The sequence below is a fragment of the Ovis canadensis genome, chromosome 3, assembly GCF_042477335.2.
Source record: "Ovis canadensis isolate MfBH-ARS-UI-01 breed Bighorn chromosome 3, ARS-UI_OviCan_v2, whole genome shotgun sequence".
NCBI classification, from domain to species: Eukaryota; Metazoa; Chordata; class Mammalia; order Artiodactyla; family Bovidae; genus Ovis; species Ovis canadensis.
The window spans coordinates 155791291-155804838 of record NC_091247.1 but is presented as its reverse complement, the minus strand read 5'-3'; the positions used below and the strand labels follow the sequence as shown (position 1 = coordinate 155804838).

The 13548-nt window shown below is 45.0% G+C and overlaps 1 non-coding gene across 1 annotated transcript; it reads left to right on the top strand.

The window, feature by feature from the left end:
- The first annotated feature begins 12656 nt into the window (after nucleotides 1–12656).
- TRNAC-ACA (transfer RNA cysteine (anticodon ACA)) lies at nucleotides 12657–12729 on the top strand. Its single transcript has one exon. It is a non-coding gene; the product is annotated as a tRNA-Cys (tRNA).
- Nucleotides 12730–13548: the final 819 nt, after the last annotated feature.

The following is a 13548-nucleotide window of genomic DNA, read 5'->3' as shown; positions in this document are numbered from 1 at the left end:
TTCCGACAAGGTGTTAGGATGTGCTCACAGACTCCCTGAGTATCCTGAGGGGCCTGGCTTGGATGCTGCAGCCAGAATCATGTCCTAACTCAGTGCAGAACTGGCACTCCTGGGCTCAACCCCTCTGCTTCTCCCTTTGACTCCCTGGTGCTGAATGCTACCCCTAAACATGAATGTTGCCTCCTCCTTCTCCCTCCCTTCCCTGCCCTGGAAGGAATTCTTCATAGGCCCTGCATCTTTGCATCACCGGCAGTTGAATCTGATGGAGAGATTTCATTGGCCACATGCCCACACTAACCTAAGGAGGCTAGGGTTGAGATTTTGGATTCTGTGATGGAGAGTGGCTTTTTTCCACCACCAGGATTCATAAGGTGAGAAATTCCCCAAACACAGGAAGGTGAATTGTATGCTGTTTGTTGTTGTTCAGTCGCCCAGTTCTGTCCAACACCGTGACCCCATGAACTGCAGCACGCCAGGCCTCCCTGTCCCTCACCATTCCCTGGAATTTGCCCAAGTTCATGTTCATTGCATCGGTGATGCTGTCCAGCCATCTCATCATCTGACGCCCTCTTCTCCTTCCTCCCTCAATCTTTCCTAGCAACAGGGACTTTTCCAGTGAGTCCTCTGTTCCCATCAGATGACCAAAATACTGGAGCTTCAGCTTCAGCATCAGTCCTTCCAGTGAATATTCAGGATTGATCTCTCTTATGATTGATGGGTTTGATTTTCTTGCTGTCCAAGAGACTTTCAGGAGTCTTCTCCAGCACCACAGTTTGAAGGCATAAATTCTTTGGCATTTGCCTTCTTTACGATCCAGCTCTCACAACCATACGTGACCACTGGGAAGAGTTGTGTACTGACAGCTGAAAGAAATCACAAATATCCATCACAACTAGCCTGTGGTCAGACACCCTCTAATGGCTGTTTGACCGTGTATAATTAATTTTTCTCCCTATATCTACATGACTATTTCTTCCTATATGATTAATTTTTCTTCCCGTATCTACACGAGCAGTTTCTTAAAGCAGACAGTTAACATGGAATATATGTGGATTTCCCAGAGCTGGAACATGACTCATTTCCTAAACAATTGTGTAATGTTAGAAGAATTTGAATGGAAGGATTATAATCTTAAACCCTTCAAAGAAACATTCAATGTGACAGCTGATCAGCAGATAACAATACTACTTACTCAGGAAAATGTATGTCAGTTAAACAATGGATAAATGCTATTTCCATCAGTTACTAGTAAACACTGAAATGAAATGAAAACAATCTACCAAAACAGGACTCCTACTAGGTAGCATTTGGTTAGCCTGGTTCTGTTATGAACTTAAAAGTAAAAAAGAAAAGTTTTCATAGTACTATAACCTGTAATTTAGATTTATGATTCAGATTTCTATGGTCTTATTTTAGTGTATGAAACTGCAGTAGAGAGTGGAGTTTAGAATTAAAAGCAAATATTTCATCGTTAAAGAGACTTTGTACAGTTTGAAGCTGGATTCTGTTTGTTTTCTTTCCGTGTATGTGTGTGCACACGTGTGTGTGTGCGTGTGCTGTGTTCAGTCGTGTCTGACTCTTTGCAACCCCATGGACTGTAGCCCACCAGGATCTTCTGTCCGTGAAATTTTCTAGGCAAGAATGCTGAAGTGGGTTGCCATTTCCTCTTCCAGGGGATCTTCCCGATCCAGGGATAGAATCTGTGTCTCCTGCCTTGGCAGGTAGATTCTTTTTTTTTTTTTTTTTAATTATATTTATTTTATTTTTGGCTGGGCTGTGCCTTCCTTGCTGCACAGGCTTTTCTCTAGTTGCAAGGAGCGGGTACTACACTCTAGCTGTGGTGTGCAGGCTTCTTATTGCTGTGGCTTCTCGAACACAGGCTCCAGGCGTGAGGGCAACTTCGGTCGTTGTGACACACAGGCTCAGCAGCTGCAGCTCCGGGCTCTGGAGCACAGGCCAGAAGTTGTGGCACGTGGGCTTAGTTGCTCCCCAGCATGTGGGATCTTCCTGGATCAAGGATTGAACCCACATCTTCTGCACTGGCAGGTAGATTCTTTACTGCTGAGCCACCTGGGAAGCCCTCTGGCAATTATTTATTTATTTCTAAAACCTTTCTTTACTTTTATTTGCCCCACAAGTCATGTGGGATCTTGGTTCCATCACCAGAAATTGAACTGGCACCCCCTGCATTGGAAGCTCAGAGGCTTAATCACTGGAAAGCCAGAGAAGTCCTTGGATTCTGTTATTTATTAGTTTGGAAGCTTTGGGCAAAGTTTTCTGTGCCTTGGGCTCCTCATCTGTAAAACTGGAATCATCTCAGGCTCCACCTCATTGAGTTACTGTGTAATGTACTTATTATCTGTATAAATGCATATATAGGCATATGCTATTTGCTGTATGCAATCAAGTTCAAGGTAACCTGGGACCCCGTTTTGACTTGGTGTTGTATCAAAAAAAAAAGTCATAGAAATCCCAAAATAATGAATGAAATCCAATTTAGATCTTTATCACAGGCACTCAGGAAGCTGACAGAGGAGAGATCCCTTTCGTGATGCCCAGCAAATTCTTCTGAGACTCTCTCTGCCTGCCTTTTCCTCCTACCCAGAGCAGGGCCCCAAAAGCCCTCTCCCTGAGCACTGCCTCTGTACCATCCCAGGGGACTCCTGGAGAATGGGGAGGTGGTACAGCAGCCCTGCCCCAGCTTCCTGCCATTGTTTTCCTAGCCCTACCCTGTCACTGGCTGTCTTGTCTCCCTTTCTTCTTGCTCTCTCTGCAGCCATTCTTTTTCTCCACCCTCCCCCCCCCCCGCCCGTAGCTATCAGCAGCCCTTGGGGGCTCTTTCCAGATTACATTTTCTCAACAGGCACAGTTAAGACCTAAAGCAGACAGGAAACCTCATGTGGGCACTTCCGGGGGGCAGCCCAGATGGGGAAGACCAGGCAGGTCTGCACATCTCTGTGCTTGTGTGGTTCTTGTTGCTCAAAAGAAGCCCCATTCAACCTCCCCTCTTCTTCTACTGGATTCCGGCACCAGGGTTCACCACTTCCCAGGGCAGAAAGGATCCCATCCTTCTTACTGGCAGAGCAGACAGGCAGCCCCTCCTCTTCCCACTGTCCGGCTCTGGGAGTTGAAACCATTTAACCCTTTCGAGTGAATTTCACCTGTCTTCCAGGTTTGTCCTGCCCTTGTTATTGAACTGGACTCTGGTCGGCTTGCCCTCCATACAACAAAGCGAGTCTACCTATACTAGGGTGTGGTGAAGGAAAGTAAGTGCTGATTGCAGGGCCGAGCAAGGAGAATGGAGCCCATACTCACAAGACCCTAACTTCCTGATGGCTTTCGGGGAAGGGTTTCTAAAGATGGTGTTTGTGTCGAGGGCTGCAGAGGTCACGGCTTGCTTTGGTTGGTTGGTGGTGAAGTAATAGGGTGATGTTTTGAGAATCTTAGTCATTAATCTTCTGGTTCCATGTTTGTGCTCACCATGTACTCACTATCCTCCACGTGCGTTGGGGGGGGGGGGGTCTTAGTTCTTGCAGAACAAGTCAAAGTACTCATTACATTGTTATGTTTATCGGAGAGAAGGAACTAGGTCTTTGTTTCGTCTCTGTTTCCCTCACTTCGCTGACAAGTAACTGCTTCTGTCTGCTCTTTGGAAGTCAGGAAATGCCTAGAAGACTAAAACTTTCTCTATAAACAATAAATAGGACATGGAAGGTCTGGCTTGATTTCAATCACCCCTTTTTTTTGATACCCCTCAACCCTCACAGAAACAGGTGTGAGACAAGAGAGGGGATAAAATTTTGAATAGAGAGGTTAGTCATAAACTCATCAGGGGAACTCAGTTTGGGGGGGACTTTGTGTCACTCTCATTTTTCATGCATTTGTATCAGGTTTAAAGTGGGTAAAATGTCCCTCAGGAAGCAATGTGGATTCATTCAGTTCAGTTCAGTCTCTCAGTCGTGTCCGACTCTTTGCGACCCCATGAATCGCAGCACGCCAGGCCTCCCTGTCCATCACCAACTCCCGGAGTTCACTCATACTCACATCCATTGAATCAGTGATGCCATCCAGCCATCTCATCCTCTGTCGTCCCCTTCTCCTTCTGCCCCCAGTCCCTCCAGCATCAGAGTCTTTTCCAATGAGTCAACTCTTCGCATGAGGTGGCCAAAGTACTGGAGTTTCAGCTTTAGCATCATTCCCTCCAAAGAAGTCCCAGGGCTGATCTCCTTCAGAATGGATTGGATGGATCTCCTGGCAGTCCAAGGCACTCTCAAGAGTCTTCTCCAACACCACAGTTCAAAAGCATCAATTCTTCAGCACTCAGCTTTCTTCACAGTCCAACTCCCACATCCATACATCACCACTGGAAAAACCATAGCCTTGACTAGACGGACCTTTGTTGGCAAAGTAATGTTTCTGCTTTTGAATATGCTATCTAGGTTGGTCATAACTTTCCTTCCAAGGAGTAAGCATCTTTTAATTTCATGGCTGCAGTCACCATCTGCAGTGATTTTGGAGCCCCCCAAAATAAAGCCTGACACTGTTTCCACTGTTTCCCCATCTATTTCCCATGAAGTGATGGGACTGGATGCCATGATCTTTGTTTTCTGAATGTTGAGCTTTAAGCTAACTTTTTCACTCTCCACTTTCACTTTCATCAAGAGGCTTTTTAGTTCCTCTTCATATGCATACCTGAGGTTATTGATATTGCTCTGGCAATCTTGATTCCAGCTTGTGTTTCTTCCAGCCCAGTGTTTCTCATGATGTACTCTGCATATAAATTAAATAAGCAGGGTGACAATATACAGCCTTGAAGTACTCCTTTTCCTATTTGGAACCAGTCTGTTGTTCCATGTCCAGTTCCTGACCTGCATATAGGTTTCTCAAGAGGCAGGTCAGGTGGTCTGGTATTCCCATCTCTCTAAGAATTTTCCACAGTTTCTTGTGATCCACACAGTCAAAGGCTTTGGCATAGTCAATAAAGCAGAAATAGATGTTTTTCTGGAACTCTCTTGCTTTTTCCATGATCCAGTGGATGTTGGCAATTTGATCTCTGGTTCCTCTGCCTTTTCTAAAACCAGCTTGAGCATCTGGAAGTTCATGGTTCACATCTTGCTGAAGCCTGGCTTGGAGAATTTTGAGCATTACTTTACTAGCTTGTGAGATGTGCGATAGTTTGAGCATTCTTTGACATTGCCTTTCTTTGGGATTGGAATGAAAACTGACCTTTTCCATTCCTGTGGCCACTGCTGAGTTTTCCAAATTTGCTGGCATATTGAGTGCAACACTTTCACAGCATCATCTTTCAGAATTTGAAATAGCTCAACTGGAATTCCATCACCTCCACTAGCTTCATTCATAGTGATGCTTTCTAATGCCCACTTGACTTCACATTTCGGGATGTCTGTCTCTAGGGGAGTGATCACACCATTGTGATTATCTTGGTCGTGAAGATCTTTTTTGTACAATGTGGATTACGGATTAATTATTATTATTAATTATGGATTATTATTACCATGATTGGATTATTGACCCACCGTATGTTGTTGATACGTTGACAGGGAGAGGGACAGCCTGCCGATTCAATGGCATTTCACAGATCCACAGCACACTCTTCCAAAAGTCACTGGGAGAACTGCAACCTCTGGCCACAGATGTCTGTGAATATCTAGAACACAACATGTGAGAATCAGTGTTCGCCAATCACTCCAGAGGGCTTTGCGCAGGTTTATCTCCAAGAACTTGTGGATGTTCATGGCTCAGTTCTGCCAAGTTGATGATAAAAGTCAGCAAAAGGATGTCTGAAGGGTGGACTGAGTGTCAGAGGGCAAGTGAGAGATGGGAAGAGATATCTGCTCCCAGCTGTGCCCGTCTCCTGGGAGGTTCCCCAAGGCTCCATGCTCACATCTCCTCCATTGCTTCTGAGAAAACTTGAGGATTCCAGAAAATGGCACAGATCAATTCATCTCTGTTCTTCATCTGCTCCCCTTGTCTACTGGGCCCTCCCTGGCTCCGCCCCACCAATTTCCCACTTGTCTGCAGTAGCCCATCCTTGTGGGGTCATCCAAGTATCGCCACTCCCCACCGCCTTGTCTGGGCACAGACCCCTCAGCCAGGATCTGGCCCCTGTGCATCTCTCCGGCCCCTCCGTGGGGGCTATCCTCCTGTCCCGACTCGAATGTGCCAGCACCTCCCTTCCCCACCCACTCCAGCATCCCCTGGTGAGGGCCTCCCATGTGCAGCCCCCTGGGTTAGGAATGCTTATTCGTGCTGTCCCATCCTACATGACATTTCCTGACCTTTCAGACTGGGTTGCTGATTTTATAATGTGCTGCCAGTCCTTCAGTGTGTAAACATTTGTTGACTGCCCATTTCCCTGCTTGCACTGGACTTTAATCACCATGAGGGCAGAGATCTGCTGGGACTTACTCCCTGGTGGATCCGGCTGTCTCTGCCTCAGTGCCTGGCAACCGGAACATCCTCAGCTAGCAAAAATCAATGAGCTAATGATAACTGCCTAGTGAAGGAGGCATTGACTTGCACACAGAAAAAAAAAAAATTTAATGCTAAAGTGAATGTGAAAATCACTCAGTCGTGTCCAACTCTTTGCAACTCCATGGACTATACAGTCCATGGAATTCTCCAGGCCAGAATACTTTTTAGTGGGTAGCTTGTTCCCTTCTCCAGGAGATCTTCCCAACCCAGGGTCTCCTGCATTGCAGGAAGATTCTTTACCAGTTGAGCCGCGGGGAAGGCCCTAATGATAAAGATGGCACCAAAGATAAGAAAAGAGCACAGATTTAATTTATCTCATTAGTGCTGCACTAGACAGTAGCTTCTGTAAAAACCTGGAGTTTGGTATATATGATTGTACTTATAATGAATTAATAATGTGATATATAGTTTGTAAACATATAATTTCAGTATAAAAGTAATTGTTTTATTGAGAAAAGGAGAGTAGAGGTGGAGAGTTTCAGATACAGAATAATTAGCAATAATAAAATTACTTTTCTGGTTGGCATTTTAATCACAATTCTCCCTAAAAAATAATATAAATAATTTAAAAATGTAAACTAAAAAATACTTCTAAGCCCATAGTTATAAAATCTATATATCTGGGATTATATCCAGGGTTAAACCCAGGAATGAAGATCTTTCTTTTCCTATCTCATCCAGCACCATTACTAGTTCAGTGTCCTCTTATATATGTATCACCCTGTGTTATGGTCAATACCATTATTATGAGTAATAGTATCTTTTTACCTTCTTTTCAATGAGTAATATAGACAACCAAGTCTCAGGGCCTTCGTGCTAGTCTTTTCCCTCAGCCCTGAAATAGTCCCTTGAACCAAGGGTGTATGTATGTGTATGTATATGTGTATATCTGCATATGTGTGTATTTCGGTGGATACATATGCATATATGAATGTATTGCATATGTATGTGTGTATGTGTATAGGTGTGTGCATATGTGCATCTCTGCATGTGTATTTATGTGTGTATGTGTGCCTGTGGTTTGCATGTGTGTGCATATGTGTATGTGTGTGTCCCCTGAAAATCTTTTCAGGCCAGCTCTTCTTCTTCAGGTTTCAGCTTAATGGGCATTTCCACAAAGAGGATCTCCCTGACCACCCTATTTGTGCTGGCTGCTTCTGCTCCCCAGTTTCACTCCACTTAGCTCTTACCACAGTTTGTTTTGTTTACTTCTTGCTCTTCTTTGGCAGGGAAACTGCCTGAAGGCAGGGCTTGTATCAGTCCTATTCATTGTTGAATTCTTTGCCCTAATGATAGCACCCCGAAGTGGACATTAATTTATTCAACAAATAACCAAAGAACCAAAAACAGAATTCCTGGCCCTCCTGGAGCATTTGAATGAACGAATAATGTATTACTCTGTTTGATCATGTGAACTCAAATTGCTGCTAGCCAGTGACTAAATATATATTTATATTTATTTTTTCTACCATCAGTGATCATTGTGGTAAAAGAGAGTGACTCTGAGAAAGACTCAGAATTTATTGAGATAAGTTAACAAGATACACACAGGGTTGGAATAACCTGGACAAGAGCTCATATGTGCTTGGCAAGTTTTTGGGTAAACTCCAATTTTGTGCTTTCCTAATGCACAATGCCAGGGTGGAAGATAAGGGTTTCCCCTGAGATTTCAGCCTAGGATGACAAAAAGTGCCCGCTTAGTGGACTTCTCCAAAGCTGGATTCCAGAGATGTCTCCCAGAGTACTCTGTGAAACTGATTAGATCCTCACTCAATGCTGAACTGTTGTTCAGCAGCACTGCCGAGCTCAGACAACTGTTCCGAGAAAGGAGGCTTCAGAAGTGAGCAGTGAAATGAAACATGAGCCCTGAAGGAGCTCCATCTACGCTACTCTCGACTCCCAGGTGGAGGGCTGGGGTGGGGGAAAACGAACAGAAGTGGGAAAGGCAGGCTTTTTATAGCCCGAGTGTGAGTGAGAGGAACCAGGCCAGGAAGAGGGCCCTGAGGGGACTCTGTCTCACTCGCCATCCCTGGGAACCAGCACCAGGGGATACGCTCTCTGAAGCTGTGTTTCTTGATGGCTTGGGTAATGGACCTTCCTTGTGATTACAGCCAAGTGCTGTTTCAGTGCCCCTCTGCTCCCTGCTTTAGGGAGTAGGATTTGCTATCAGAACACTGTCTTCTAGAAGGCTCAGTCCTTCTTACTTCATGGGTATGTTTCCTGGCTGTATACGGTTTAGTGCAGCCCTTTGAGTAAATAGAGCCTTCTAGTTTATTAGCCTTTGCCGGTGACTTTAAACTAGTGGTGGGCTTGCCCTTCGGTTGGCAATGTTTGAAGATGGTTCTGGTTGTCATAGCTGAGAGAGAAAGTGTTCCTGGCGTCTGTAGGGTAGAGGCCAGGGACCCTGCTAAACATTCTCCAGTGCACAGGACAGCCCTGCAACAAAGAATTATCTGGCCCCAAATGGCAACAGTGCCAAGGCTAACAAACCCTGGGCTCCCCTAATGGTGGAAGTCTTGCAGGAAGTGAGGCACTGTAATTGGAAAATGCAAACAGTAGCAGTATTTCATCTTCTTGACTAGAATAGATTTCTTTTTCAGTTACAGGGAAGATTGTCTTTCAATTTAATCAAGCGAAGTAAGATTGGATAGAAATACACCATATTTAAGTATACTTTTAGGAATACCCTTTTGGTATTTTTGATATTCCTAGATCTTTCTATAAGCGAAGTATTAGTTGCTCAGTCATGGCCAACTCTTTATGATTCTTTGGACTGTAGCCCACCAGGCTCCTCTGTCCATGGAATTCTCTCAGGCAAGAATGGGTTGCCATTCCCTTCTCTAGGGGACCCTCCCGACTCAGGGATCGAACCCAGGTCTCCTGCATTGCAGACAGATTCTTTACTGTCTGAGGCATCAGGGAGGCCCAAGAAAGGGCTGGTTAATACGAAAGTAGCTTTGGGTTTGGACCTGTAAACTCTGAATTAATTTGAACCTTAAAAAGTAATCACAAAGTCTCTTTTGTTTTTTGGGTGAGTGGGTGGTACGGAATAGCAGGTGCATAGATCTTGTAATGCATTTTTTTCCAGAAATTATGCTGTAAATGGTGGTATCCCAAGTTAATCTGTAAGAGTTGGCTTACCCCATAGAAGAGAAGTGTGCTGAAAATGCAGTGATCTCTGTCTTACTGACTCTTGTGTGTAAGATGGTTTCTGAGGAAGCGAATTCTGAGCTGTCCTTCAAACAGCAGCCCAGTTGTTAGAGGTGATTTCAGAGGGTGGTAGATGCTACTAAACTCTGGGGCCACCTGAAGGTGGGCACACTGCTGCCTCAATGCAACCAGGAGCCTATCAACAAGAAAGAAAGGAGAGGTTAGGTAGGAAACCAGCATTGCCTGTCGTGGGAATGTCTGGTGTGTGTGTGGGCTGGCAGTTAGGGGTGGAAGTTTAGTTCTACCATTTCCTGCCTTTCTGGCCATGGGGACCTTGCTGAGCCTCTTTGAACGTCTTTCTACATTTATCAACTGGAGATGATATTAACATCATGGTGGGGATTAAATGACAATAACAACCTGAAAGACAGAAGCTTAATTCTTGTCAAATTTTCCCTCTCCCACTGCAAACTTGCTTATCAATACTTGGCTGATACCACCTCACATCTTTAAGGAATGTCAATATTTGCCCAAGTTTGTGGTCAGCTCCAGCCACATTGTTAAAACTACTGGTAATATAGAACTTCTAGAACTGATGGAACAAACTCGCAACTTTGGGAATCAATGAGCTATCAAAAAGTCTGGTGCATTGCAAGTGACCACTGAACAAGGACGATAAAGCTGGTCCTGGTGACTCTGGCGTCTTTTAGATTATCATGGCAGGGAAAGCTAAGGGGAGCTTGGCCCAGCCTCTGCTGTGACGTCGTCTCTCCTTGACTGACACCTACCATCCTCCACACACTGATGAGCTGAAGCTGGAATGAGATGTGTTGAAACAGGGTGGTACTGACACCACGAGCTCACTCATCTGTCTCTATTTTTTCAGGATTTCCTTGATCCAGGTGAAGTACACCAGACACCATCTTGGAGAAGCAGGGACCCTGGAGTTGCTAAGTTTCTGCTTGCAGTTTCTGCCTGTAGATATCTATGATGATTCCTCAGGAAGTCTATTTATAGGAGAGAATGGCAAAAGAGCAGTTGTGTGATTACGAGACTAGATTATGTGAGTAGACTGGGAATCTGGAGATGCCTGGCTCCCTGAAAGACCAAAAACCAACCTGAATTCCCTACAGGCTGTGTTTTTCTCTTGTTGGAGAGTTTCTTCTATTGAGTTAAATAAATTTTTAGTATTAAAAACATTTTTTTTGATGTTTAAAAAATTAAAAAAAATTTTTTTGGGCCTGACCAGGGGTCAAACCTGGAAATCTAGGAAAAGCACGTAGTCGTCTTAACCACTGGACACACAGAGATGTCCCACTCCCATTTCCCTTTGGAAGGAGCAGTGGTGTGGGTTCACTATTATTCCATCTCAGGTGTCTGGGACAGACAGGAGGGCTCATTCTGGATCCTGGTCAGTTAGGGTCATGTTGATGGGGTGGGGCTGATTCTGTGGGAGGGACTCCAGACTTGGACTCTGCACATCTGTGTTTGCTTTTCTCTAATTGCTGTGCGAGCTTGGGCAAGTTGTTGAACTTCTCTCTCTCTCCTTTCCCTCATCTGGAGACAAGAGAGTTGCACCAGGTGGTCTCCAAGGTCCACATCAAACTTGACAGCAGGGACTTCTCACTGCATCAGTTTGGGGTCATCAAATCACTCAGCTGCAAATGCATAGTAGGGTGGGGTAAATGGGATGCAGACTGTGCTTGAGAAAACCCCTGTTGTTTTGCTTTAGTTTCAATTCTGGGACACTAAGTTTAAATGGCAAAGAGCCTGACCCAATCTCCTTTTGTGTAACTCATTCCAACACCCTTAGGGGGCCCAGTATGACAAATGGGAAGAGGATGCATAGAGTTTGGAGTCAGAAAAATTTGAGTTTGCATGTCAGCTCTGCCATTCACTAGGCAGAAGTTAAACTTCTCTGAGCCTCAGTTCCCTTACCTGCAAAACTGGGATAACACCTACTGCAGGGGATTGCTTCCCAGGTCATGCAGTGGTAAAGAATCCACCTACCAATGCAGGAGACACAAGAGACGTGGGTTTGATCCCTGGGTTGGGAAGATCCCCTGGAGAAGGAAATGGAAACCCACTCCAGTATTCTTTCCTGGAAAATTCCATGGACAGAGGAGCCTGGCAGGCTACAGTCCCTAGGGTGGCAAAGAGTCAGACACAACTGAATGATGGAGTACACACACACACATACACACACATAGGATTGTCCCAAGGTCAGTATGATAAGGTGTTTAAAATATTTTGCACACAGAGGGTGCTTGAGAAAGGTTAATATTGTTATCCTCTTGTTATTAGTGTTAATATTAGCTGTTGGGTTGAGATTATTCCAGGGAGTTCTAATGGATGCAGAAGTGAGCTGAACCCTGAGCCAGCTCAGGGACTGTTTCTCTCCATCCCTGGGCCCTTTGTCAGAAGCACAGCCCTGGAAAGAATGCCTTTCTCTAAAAATAGAATAGTTGGAGGCGTAGCTGCACCAGCAGATAGTCTTCTCAGAGGCTTTGGGACAGGCCAACTGATAAAGTTTGCTGCTCTGGGTGCCCCAGATTCCGCACAGCTGTTTTCCAGACCAAAGGGCCCTGGGGAGGCTGGCTTCACACCACGTCAGGTGCTCTTCATCACACACTACCCGAGAGGCAGCAGGCAGCGTTAGCAGCCTTGAAGCCTTGGCTGCCCTCTAGAAAGGATGAGGGAGGGCTGGCAACCTGACCTGTAAGCACAATCTCTTTGTTTTACTTTATATGTACATATTTCTTCTTCTTCTTTTTTTTTTTTTTAACTTCTATCAAAAGTTGGTAGAAGCTGGAGAGGATTTCCCTGGCAGGTCAGTGGTTAGGACTCTGTGCTTCCCCTACCATGGGCCTAGGTTCAATCCCTGGTCAGAGAACTAAGATCCCACAAACCTTCAGAAAAAAAAAAAAAATTGGATAGTATGGTGGTTAAAGAGGTAAATTCTGCCAGACTTTCTGGATGTGAAGCCTGTGTTTTGTTTGGTTTTTCAGACTTCCCTGGTGGCTCAGATGGTAAAGCATCTGCCTACAATGCAGAAGACCCGGGTTCAATCCCTGGGTCAGGAAGATCCCCTGGAGAAGGAAATGGCAACCCACTCCAGTACTCTTGCCTGGAAAATCCCATGGACACAGTCCACAGAGTCACAAAGAGTTGGACATGATCAAGTGGCTTCACTTTCACTTTTTAAGAGGGCTCTAAGAGGCTTCCCTGGTGGCTCAGACGGTAAAGTGTCTGTCTACAATGCGGGAGACCCGGGTTTGATCCCTGGGTTGGGAAGATCCCCTGGAGAAGGAAATGGCAAACCCACTCCAGTACTATTGCCTGGAAGATCCCATGGACAGAGGAGCCTGGTAGGCTATAGTCCATGGGGTCACAAAGAGTTGTACACGACTGAGCAATTTCACTTTCTTAAGAATAGTTTTACATTAACAGGGAAACTAGCATGTGAGATGAGTGCAATTGTGCGGTAGTTTGAGCATTCCTTGGCATTGCCTTTCTTTGGGATTGGAATGAAAACTGACCTTTTCCAGTCCTGTGGCCACTGCTGAGTTTTCCAAATTTGCTGGCATATCGAGTGCAGGACTATCACAGCATCATCTTTCAGGATTTGAAAGAGCTCAACTGGAATTCCATCACCTCCACTAGCTTTGTTTGTAGTGATGCTTTCTAAGGCCCACTTGACTTCACATTCCAGGATGTCTGGCTCTAGGTGAGTGATCACACCATCATGATTATCTGGGTCATGAAGATCCTTTTTGTACAGTTCTTCTGTGTATTCTTGCTATCTCTTCTTAATATCTTCTGCTTCTGCTAGGTCCATACCATTTCTGTCCTTTATTGAGCCCATCTTTGCATGAAATGTTCCCTTGGTATCTCTAATTTTCT